General features: G+C 42.4%; 1 long non-coding RNA gene across 1 annotated transcript; it reads right to left on the bottom strand.

Annotated features, from left to right (window-relative positions):
* Window positions 1-4655: 4655 nt before the first annotated feature.
* Window positions 4656-7775, bottom strand: LOC148183946 (uncharacterized). Its single transcript, XR_015772990.1, has 3 exons — window positions 7665-7775; window positions 7419-7551; window positions 4656-5790 (listed from the first exon to the last, which is right to left on the bottom strand). It is a non-coding gene; the product is annotated as an uncharacterized LOC148183946 (long non-coding RNA).
* Window positions 7776-10896: the final 3121 nt, after the last annotated feature.

Raw genomic sequence — 10896 nt, 5'->3', positions numbered from 1 at the left:
TGTGATTTATTGATGATTTCTTCAGCGTGTAACGTTTTCCACAGGCCATGGTTCAGCTAGGAAAGATGGAAGACACCGTAGTTGTGATCTTTTTTTCCTTCCATGCAAATGGTAACCTAGACAATATGCAAACACATCTGCCTAAATCAGAGCAGAATTTTCATCCTCACCCATCCTTGCTCAGGCACAAAAGTTGGCAGCAATTAGGGAGGTTCAGAAATCAAACACATAAAGAAAGATGAGAGGCACACAACTGCATATTTAAACAAGATACAGCTGGTAAAGAAAAAAGAATCTTTTTTAAAAGGTCACCTAATCCAGTAGGACAAAAAAAGAAGTACTTGTTTTTATTCCATTTTCATGAGAATTATTTTAGCACAAAGAGGTACTTATTCTTCCACCTTCTTTGGTGTCTATGCGAGACATTAATTCTCAGGTAATAAATGATAAACTGCATGAGACTTTTCCAGAAAAATGGAAGAGATGGGACTTATGCCTCTATAATTAAACCAGCAATTACAGTCTGCACTGTCTAAACCCCACTGGTTTGGGTTTCTTGCTTTACAGCTGGATGCAGCATAAACAACATCCTCTGTACATTTCTGACAGTGGTTTTAATTGATCGTGGCATTGATTATCTGCATGCAGGTGGCTGGGGGTTTCCTCCTAAAAGTTTTTGATATCACATAGTGCTGATGAAAGCAGCAAGTGCTCATGACTGACAGGACCAGCATTTCAGTTGTTACTCTACACTAACCCAATAGTTTTTCACACCTTTTTCATCCCCACAGCTGAGCTAATTAGAGTGTGAGGCTGAACACTGGCCACTTTGGATGAGAGGGATGGGACTGCAGCTCTGGTACCCCAAGTGTCCTGTTCTCAGTTCTGGTGACCTTCCCAAGCAGATCCAGAGCCAGGTAAGTTCAAAGCCAGCACCTGGCACCTGGCAACCCCAAATCTGAGTTTCTGGGTAAGGCAGATCGCTGCAGCAGTAGCAGGATTATTTTTATTTTCCAAACTCATTTCTGTACGTATGCTGGGCTGTCAGGAGCAGCACGAAGCAAATGCTTTTGCATAATTGTGTATTACAGCTTGGATTCAAAGCTGGTGTGTGGGTGGGGAGGGGCTGGTTACACATCTCCAACAGGAACCCTTACGGATGTCGTAACAGCCACATGAAGAAAACATCTGCTCATTAGCAAAGCTGCTCCATTTCAGACACTGAGAGCACGCAAGCACCAACAAGCCCTGAGCAGAGGCTGCTCATATCTAAATCCCCATGTCAAGCCTCATTGTTTGGCCACCCTGGCTCCCCCCTCCCCCCGACAGCCTCCAGCTAACCCTCTGTACTCAGCAGCATCCTCTGGTCTGCCAGTCAATACAATATTCCAAGGGGGTTTCTTCCCCCTGGCTGCATTGCTCACATTTCTTTTTCCCCTCCTTGCAAACACACTCACCCAGCTAACAGCATCTTCCCTGGTTTCTCTGACTTTTCTTCCCTTTTGTTCTGTCTAGTGGCTCTCAACCTGCTACATCTTAGCCTTTTCTTCCTAAGGCCAAGGGAAGGCGATTTTCCATCCAAATCCCCTGTTTCTCCTTTCTGGGGCAAATCCTGTCCTCTCTGCCAAAGAAATGGCTTTGTCCCTTTTTTTAATTTGTGGGAAGCTATTAATCAGCCTTACTTCCTTGGTGAAGGAAGCACACACCCACACAGCCCCCTGGAATGTCCTGCAAGCTGCTTCCTCCATGCAGATGGGCTCTCCAGTGGTTTCTTGTGGAGAGAGGGCATCTTTGCCCTGAGATGGTCTGAATCTGGGTTTTTCTGGTGGCCCTGGCTTTGAAGTGAACCTGTACTCACCCCGGGCTCTCCTCCAAGTGAGGAGTTTGAGCAACAAAAAGGAGGGAAGCAGAACTGAGGGAATGGGACCAGTGATGGTGTGATCACCAGTGAATTATCCATGGGGATTTTTGGACAGGTAATACAAATTTCTTGTATTTTTCCCAAGTCCCCAGTTAGCTGCTGATGAGAGTCAGGCACTTGGATCCTCATATGGATCCATCTGGTCACACAGTTTTGGGTTAGAGGATCTGTGGGAAGTGAGCACACGTAGCTGTGGATCCTGACTGAGCAGGACCTGTCCAAACACAAAGTGCAAGAACTACTTTGCCTTGTGTTCCCAGCTCTGTGCAGGGGTGGGCTGGATCCAGGGACTTCAAAGATGTCACATTTGCTTGCCAGGCCAAAAAAAAAAAAAAGTCTGAAGCCCATATTTTCCATAATTTCAAGTCTGCAGTGTACTTGAGAAGTCTGAAGTCTTTGACAGGGTTTTATACTTGCAGAGGGGGATTTTATTTTGAACATCCTTTAAATACTTTGTGGGTAGGAGTATTTCCAGTTTTGGAGTGGTACATGTATTCTGATAAATAAAATCAGCCTACAGTGTGGACCTTTGCATTGGTAATCAATACAGCATTTATCTGCATTAGTGACTCACACAGCCTGTCACATAGGCTTTGTTCAATTATTTAATGTAAGGTTATATTTATATTACCAAATATTTACATTGTAGATATTCTAACATCAATGAACAGATACTTTGCAATATGTAATTTATTAAAGAATAAGAGTTTTGCATCCTGGGGTGTGCTGCAGTCTTCATAAATACGTCTCTCAAAACGAAAAAGTTTTTTGGCACCATATATATCTCTCATCTCAGAAGATAGAAAACTGTAGGTCAGAGGTATGGTGGTAATAGTTGAAAGAAACACTTTTCCTAATCAAATTAGTGTTTATTCAAATCCTAACTTCCTAACCCAAATGATGTCATTTGCCCAAATTCTTCTTCCGGGTACACTTTGTATTCCTGGAATAGATCAAAGGAATAAAACAGTGTTTGCTGCCTTGTAGATCAAACTGGCCAAGAAGACAGATCAGTGTGCCTGCCATGTGAGGAGAAGAGACTGAGTTTTATCTCTGCAGCTTAAACTTCGTATTTTGAATACAAATTCTTGTAATTTCCTTGTTACTACTCACAGTAATCATAGCTTTGGCAGAAAATGTTTTCTGTTCGTGGTTTTTTTTTGGTATTGTTTTGTTTTTAAGTATTATGTGTTCAACAGAGTTCAACAAGAACAGGTTGCAAAACACTGCAGGACCCTAAAGGTAAATTGAGTGACATTTTATTGGGACCTGGCAATACTTAGGGATGGAGGTAGGAAAATTCCCTCCTGGGTAATGAAAGAACCCTCTGGGTACACCATACAGCACACAAAGAGGCAAAAATAGATGGTGGCCACAGAGCTGAAGCAGAGCAGAGGGTCTGTGCTCTGTGTGGCAGAGGATGAAAACTATTGGGTGGAACAAGCTCATTTGCTTCAAAGCAAAATGGCAATTCCCAGCCAGCCATGGACCCCGTGGAGCTCTGCAGCTGGAAACCCACTGGTAAAATAAAATCAGCAACATTCAGAGCAGCAAAATGGCAAAACCTAAAGTAGAGCCAGGCAGCTCAGCTGTTTCTGAGGCCACGTGAAGTCTGTAGCACCACGGAGACATCTGTGGCAGGTTTCTCATCCCTGCTGGATCCCCATGGCTGGCTGTAGCTCAAATACATCTGTGTAAATCCAAAAAAAAACAAAAACCATTGGCCTGACTTTAATTTACTAGAAAGGCAAACTCACACAGCTTAGGAGCATGAAGACCAGAAGAAGTGACGTGTGGTTGTGTGCAGGCCCCAGGAGATGGCTCTACCCCCTGTGCCCTCTGAGCAGCCTCCCAGTCCAGACAAGGTCCCACTCCATCCTCCTCTGGGCTCAGTGGTCTCCAGGGCTGAAATCCACACAGGCACACACCACGGCGTGCTCAAGGTCCCTGTGCCAGTGCCACGGGGGCTTCTTCTTGTTACTCTGCAAGAGGAAGTTTTCTTTTCCACACCAAATGAAATCACCATTGTGGCCACCCTCATGAGTCCCCAGTTTTCCCAAGTCCCAGGATGGGGGTGGAAATGGGGCAATTTTACAGCAATTGCCTCCCAGACTACTCCTCTGCCAGTCTTCATCCCAAGTTTCTCCTGAGCTAAAAGTGATTCTGTCCAGAATGACTTCTGTTAGATTTATACTCTATTGATTTATTGAGTGCTCTTTAATCCTCCAAGTAAATTCAGTAGACAGTGTGCTTTTCAAAGGCAGAATTAGGCTCTGTGATTAAGGAAAAATTGTCCTATTTAAAGGAGAGAAAAACAAAAGCTCCAAGAAAGAATATTTGCAGAGGTCTCTGGGGTTGCAGCTTTGCTCTGCAATGTCCCAACCTACTGCACAGGTGGTCATTTCATTAGTCTGGCACCAAACTAAATTAAATTACAGTGTAAATTACACTGTAATTACAGCCCTACTCAATACCTGATCCATGTTTTATTAGAGATACTGCACCAATTCTAAGAAACCATAGGAAACTGTTGTGTTACAAAGCACAGAACAGAGTATTTTGTTTTTTAAAGGGAATTTATGAGGTGACCATTGCGTAATTGTGGATTGCAGATCCCTAATGTCATCTTAGGCTGCAGGAACCCTTTATTTCAGGATCTCTTCATATTAATGTACTACCTTGGAAGTTCAAGCAAGGCAGACCATCAACTATTTTCAGTGGCAGGCAGGGCTAATTAGCTCATGTGACTTGTTTGCACTACTTTATCTTCATTGTTCCTCTGACTTTCCATGCAGGCAACAATTACAAAGCTGTAAGGACATGCAGAATTATGCCTGGAATCTCTGGTTTAATTAGAGAAGGCACAAGCAATGCTACTGCTAACTGCAGGTGCCTACCTGACAGATGGACAGAGGGATCTCAAGTGTTTGTCTGCCTTTCCTCTGTGTCCCACACTGTGCAAGCTGCTAACACCTGGCAGAAAGGGTTGTGTGGTCCCTGGGCTTGTCAGGCTCACAGAAATAAAATAGTTGACTATCAAGGCCTCAGTGCATACAGTCATATGAAGATGGTTATTTTTTGGGGAAGCTAACAGTAAATGCATGTTTTAATGGAGCACACAAACTGATGCTTTTCTTCTCTTAGCCTCCTCCAAGCTCTTGCCCTATTTTCCCCTGGGGAAACAAAGCTGCTGTTTGGCACATCAGGTGATGAATCTCTATTTCACTAGACAGCTTGTTTGCAACAAGACTTCTGAAAACAGGGGCATGGCTCATTCCTCCTGAAGCGCTGGGCTGAGGCCGCCACTGTCAGGATTTCAGCACAGGGTCATTTACCCCGTGTCACGTCTTGCAGTGAGCCAACAAGGAGCTGCAGCACTGCACAGGAGGGCAAGGCACAACAGGGCAGCAGGATCCGCTTTGTCTGGCTCTGCTGCAGTGGCAGCTCCTCAGCACAGACCCGTGCAGCTCAGTGGAATGCACCAGCAGCTACTGAGTGAGATTGAATGGGCATGTCTGAACCTACATCCCCTGAAATGGGGAGTGATCCACACCAGCACAGCTGGCAGCAGGGAGGGGGACTCAAAGGGAAAGAAGTGTAAGGCAATACGGCTGTTTTGAATAGCTGAGCCGAAGCTGAATGAGACTTTCTCTGTACCCTTCAGAATTAAACAGCCAGGCAGCAGCATCTCCAAGACCAATTTACCCAGACCCAAGGGAATAGTGGTCAGAATCTGTAACAAGCTGGGAGGTGATTTGACATTAGGTGACACAGCCACATGTCACCTTGTTGCACTGGCAATCGTGTTGGCAGAGATCTGCACCTTTATCAGCACATCCTTTTGGCTCTACCCTCAGGAAGGGTAGCTCCTACAAGGCAAAAAAAAGGTATTTTTTTTAGGTACTATAAAGGTATTAAAGCATTATAATTTTTTAGGTATTATAAAGGTATTATAATTTACAAGGTGATGTAGTGATTTTATTTTTTTTTTTTAAATAAATACTTGTGCTGCTGAGACTGTTCTTTCTGACCAGGTGACCTGCATGACACAGGGACATCAAGGACAGACATTTTGCTTAGCCCAACAATAAAGCAAACCAGAGGGACTAAAGAAAAAAAAATAAATAAATAAAAAAAAATATATATATATATAAAAAGGGTGCTGCACAGTTTGAGTTTCTTGTAGCTAAACAAGACTTTAGGTATGCATTTGTGCCTGAAAGGCAGAGGTGGGGATGTCCAGCCTGCTATGAACAGGGGAAGCAGCAGTACATCACCTGCACCTAGCTCTCAACAAACCTCACTAGATTTGTTCTTTTTATATTTTATATGAAAAAAATACCATATTATTTTATATACCCAAAGCTTTTTTTTGGGTACGTCATTCCATTCAATTTTACAGCTGTACCAGTCCCTGTGTGTAAGGGCAGAGTGTACATCTGGAAGCAAAAGGGCCTCACTGGGCTGTTTCATGGAAGTAAATGGTGACACTGGCAGCACTATTTTTGTAACAGAAACATGGTCACATGTATTTTATATTGTCTTGAAGTAACAGATTCCCAAGGTTGGAGTCCAAATAGAGTGGAACTTCTATGAAGGACCATGGGGTTAGAGAAAAAATGAGTATCATAGCAGAATGGCCTTTAAAGGTCAGAAAAAACCGTAACTGAAAACCTCAAGATAATTTAAAACCCTCAGTGTAGATGAGAGTTGAAGGAACATTTAGTCCTCCAGGTACCTGCCTCCCTGTTTAGAGGCTCAGCAGTTTTAAAGGCTGTTATAATTAACATAACACAGGAGGAGAAGGCAGCTTGGTTTACACACATGAACTGCAGTTTGAACTTCATAGGCTTAAGCTACACCAGTTTTTTTACTAAAAGGGAGGAAGGGACAGTGTAAAGGTTTCTTTTAGCAAAAGGAAACATTTTCAGAATGTAGACTCATGAGATGCCGTTTCAGGAAGTGCAAAACTCTGCACTCCCAGCAGGACATATCCTTCCTTGTAACCCATCCCTTTGCTGGCAGAGGCAGAGAAGAGGATTTAAGCCTCACAGCTCTGTGCCAAATCCTCCTCCTCATCCCTGAAATCCCTGTGTGAGCAAGCTGGCAGTTGCTGTTCAGATGAGATCAGTGGTGTCTGCTGCAAGCTGAGGCAGTGGAGGACTCTCAGCAGCAGGGAAGCCCTTGCTGCCTGCGTGGTCCTCCCAGGCACTGGCAATTACTGGAATTGCCTCTCCTTGTTCCCTCTGCACGTTATTGCTACAGAGCAAGGACCTGCAGCAGCAGCAGGTGGGGTGGCTGCAATCCTCTGTGTAGACCAAGAGAGACAAGTGAGCAGCACCAGTAGTGATTTTACAGCTAGATAAATACATATACACGTGTGTGACTTCAGCAGGGCAGGTCACAGGCAGGTTTTAGAGCACAGCAAAGCAAAAACCAGTAGCTATGTGCCCTTTGTCTCAGTAGAGAGGGGTTGGTGTAGCAAAGAGCACTTTACCTCCAAATGCTTTCTGTCACTGTCTAGCAGGATTTAAAAGACTTGAAAGACTTTCCAGGAGCGTATCAAATTCCAGAGGTGAATCCAGATCTTGTGTGGAAAAGCAGGATCACTTGTGCTATCTCCGGTCCATCTGCCATAGGCATCAAAATAAAAGCTATCACTTTAAATTCTCTGATTTATAGCAACACCACAGTCTCTGAGCACCCAAAATGGTACCAAGTTGTTTTAAAAACCAAAGTCTACCTATGAAAAAGTTCAGGGGGAAAAAAAAAATCTCATCCTCTTCCAAAACACCCCCTGCAGAAACTTCCTGACTTTCAAATCCAAATTCCTTCAAAAGGTCAGACATCAGTGCTCTTTATATTTACTCAAAACAAGTGCATCAATTACTTCTTCATTTTAATTGACCTGCCAGAAGGTATCTTCTCAATGAGGACCTAATTAGGGGAAGGAGCCTGTGGAAGCCATGTATTAGATCCACCTGGGACAAACTGAAATGAACATCCTCCCCCTCTCATTACACTTCAATGTACCCTTCACTTCTTTTCAAAAAATTTTTTACTGCTTTCTATTATTTTTTTGCTGAGTAATTTTAAAATCTAGCTATGGATCTTTTTTTTTGTTTTGCTCCAAGTGAGAAAAGCCAAGGAAACACCTTTGTTTTCCCCTACAGAGCTAGGACTCAGTGTGAGTGGCTGGCTGGACAGTTAGCACCTGTTACCTTCCTCTGCAGATCAAATATGTGTTTTGAGTGCGTGCATTTCATGTCACGTAATCAACATAAATTTAATAAGCTAAAGGAACTTCTCTGTCCTACCTCAGGGAGGAGGCAGGGTCCAAGCAGAGCCAGCTCCTGCAGCCAGGAGCAGGCACATGGCGTGGTCAAAACGCAGCTCCGTTCATCCACATCCCAAAGATTTTAGTATCCATTATGGCTTCTGTTAGCTTATGCTAAGAAGGCAACAAAGAAAGCAATGTGCATGCAGGTGTGTTTAATATAAATGACCATCTGCAAAAGCATCATTTCCTCAGTTTTTGTGAGATATTGCTAGTACTGGGCTCTTGAAAAATCTGCAGCAATAGATTTTTCTGTATGAATTTGGGTTTGTGCTTCCCCCCCCGCACCTCCCTCCTTAAGTTATATGAAAGTTTTCTACTCGTCATGAGGATTTATTGATTATTATAGGTTTATGGGATAATTAAATATGCAGATTTGGCAGCTGTAGTAGAGAATACTATTTTAGAAATACTAACAAAATGTTAAATCCAAGGAATCCCACTCCTAATACTCCGTAGGGTCATGAATTAGTGCAGGGGATGTAAATATAAATGGCACCATTTAAAATTCAGATACATGACTATAGCTACTGAGTTTATCTCTCACTTATCCCTTAGTTACTAAGGGTAGAAACTCCCCCCCCTTACATCCATTATGCTCTTTATTTTATACTTGAGTAAAACCATATATATGTCATTCATGGGCTTTTAGTTCATGAGGACTTTGGTGCTAGAATTAAATGGAAATACGAAATTCTGCAAGTATCCCCAACTTTTATGTGAAGTAAATTCTTGCTATCCCTCCCCTCCCGATGCTAACTGTCCAGCTATGAAACAGGGCTGTCTGCCCTCCGAGTGAGATTTTATTGCTAAAATAGAGTAAAAACTGTTTTAAAACAAAGAACACACATATTTATAGTAAAACTCAAGTTTGTTTTACAATTAGAGAAAAGTCACATGGTCCCCCAAAAAACCCCATTTTTTATATATATATATATATATATATGTATTTCGAAAATATATTTAAAAACATAAAAACTCTAGTTAAACATATATTATGTTAATCAGTACACTTAAATATAGCTTAATTATATTTACAATATGACGCAATTGCTTTTAAATTTTAATGCCAATTTCAATATTTTCCCAAAAAAACATAAAATTATATAAATATACAATAAATATTTATGTTACACAAGATGAATAATACAGAACAAGGCCACAGATATGAACTTACAGTTGCAAGAGTCTTTAACACAGCACTAGGCCTGCTGACATGCATGATATACTTCTGTCACAAACAGACCAGAGCAAGAGTTTTAATGAAGTGATATGAAGGAAAACCGACCCTCCCCTCTCTGTCTGTGTTAATTAGAACTGCCCAGCCTGTGGATGTGTAAGGTCAGGCACAGCAGAGCCACGGGACTGCAGGTTAATTGGATTAATTAACCTCATATCAATAAGCAGAGAGTTGGCATGTTATGGGGAATATCAGTCTGGGTGTAGTTACTGCACACAGTTCTCCGGGCTCCCAGCTCCATCCCTTAGTCCCCCCCCAGCTACACGGGCTGTCCTTTACCCCTCTGGACCTACCATCCCACTGTGCTAATTCTGCCACACCTGCACCACCTTTACTGTGCCAGGTGAGGGTTTATAAGTAAAGCATATAGCCATAGTTAACTTTGGGAAGTAAGGAACTTTATTTCTAGCATGATTTATGCAAACACTTCTCTTTTGGAAATTCAGTTTCTTTGAACTAGTAGTTATTTTATTCCTGTATCTGAATTAGACTACTGTCAGATCCTAGCTCTTTTTTTCCAGTCTAGATGAGTGATCTGTTTGTTATTCACATATCAGCATCATCCTTTCCTTTAAAGCAACCAACCCTTATTTTGAGAGAAGCCAACATTACACCACTTCTCTGCTGCAGATTAAGAGTATTGCTGAGAATAGCTCCTGAGTCACCTTGGGTTTACTAAATGTGAATTACAATACACACACAGGTACTGGCCCCAGGGGAATGAAATGGTCTAGTGGAAGATGTACTTGCCTGTAATATAAATGATCTTTAAGGCCCCTTCCGACACAAAACATTCTTTGATTCTATGATTTAATTTGCATAAAGAATATCTTAGATGAAATTTTGAGAATTTCAGTAAGGTTTTGGGTTGTTTTTGGTTTGTTTTTCTTTTTTTTTTCCTGTGTGGGAAACCCCCATCAGCAATTGATGGGGAAGGCTGAAGTTTGAAGTTCAGGTGGGTCACACAACCCTCTCCTCTCACTCAGTCTCGTGTGCACATGGCCAGTGCAACCAGCACTTCGACAGCCAGTTATCCTCAGGAAGGGGCTGCTCTTCTACCCAAAGTAGGAGCAATCACTGATGTGAAAGTGTGTTAGCTTCCAGCATGGGTTTCTATCAGTGATCACATAAAATCAGTGTTAAATATGCTCTTCAAAGAGCATCACCGGGGCCAACATATTTCCGTAAGCTTTGCCCAGTCAAAGTTTTAATGAACACAGATTCTAGGGCATTCAGAAGCAGATTATATTTCGCAGTATTTTCCTACTTGTTCAGCTATTTTTTTTTATCTACAGGAATTACAAATATAGCATCAGCCTTCAGTGAGCTTACTAACAAGCTATTTCTGTTCTCAGCCCACTGTAGCCGGTGCAAGTGCTATGCACAGCTCCCAGCCTT

The sequence above is a fragment of the Pseudopodoces humilis genome, chromosome 7 (genome assembly GCF_049639895.1).
Source record: "Pseudopodoces humilis isolate 2021_Gansu_Grassland_sample_001 chromosome 7, ASM4963989v1, whole genome shotgun sequence".
NCBI lineage: Eukaryota > Metazoa > Chordata > Aves > Passeriformes > Paridae > Pseudopodoces > Pseudopodoces humilis.
Note: the sequence above shows the minus strand (reverse complement) of the source record. Positions and strands in the feature narration are given on the sequence as shown.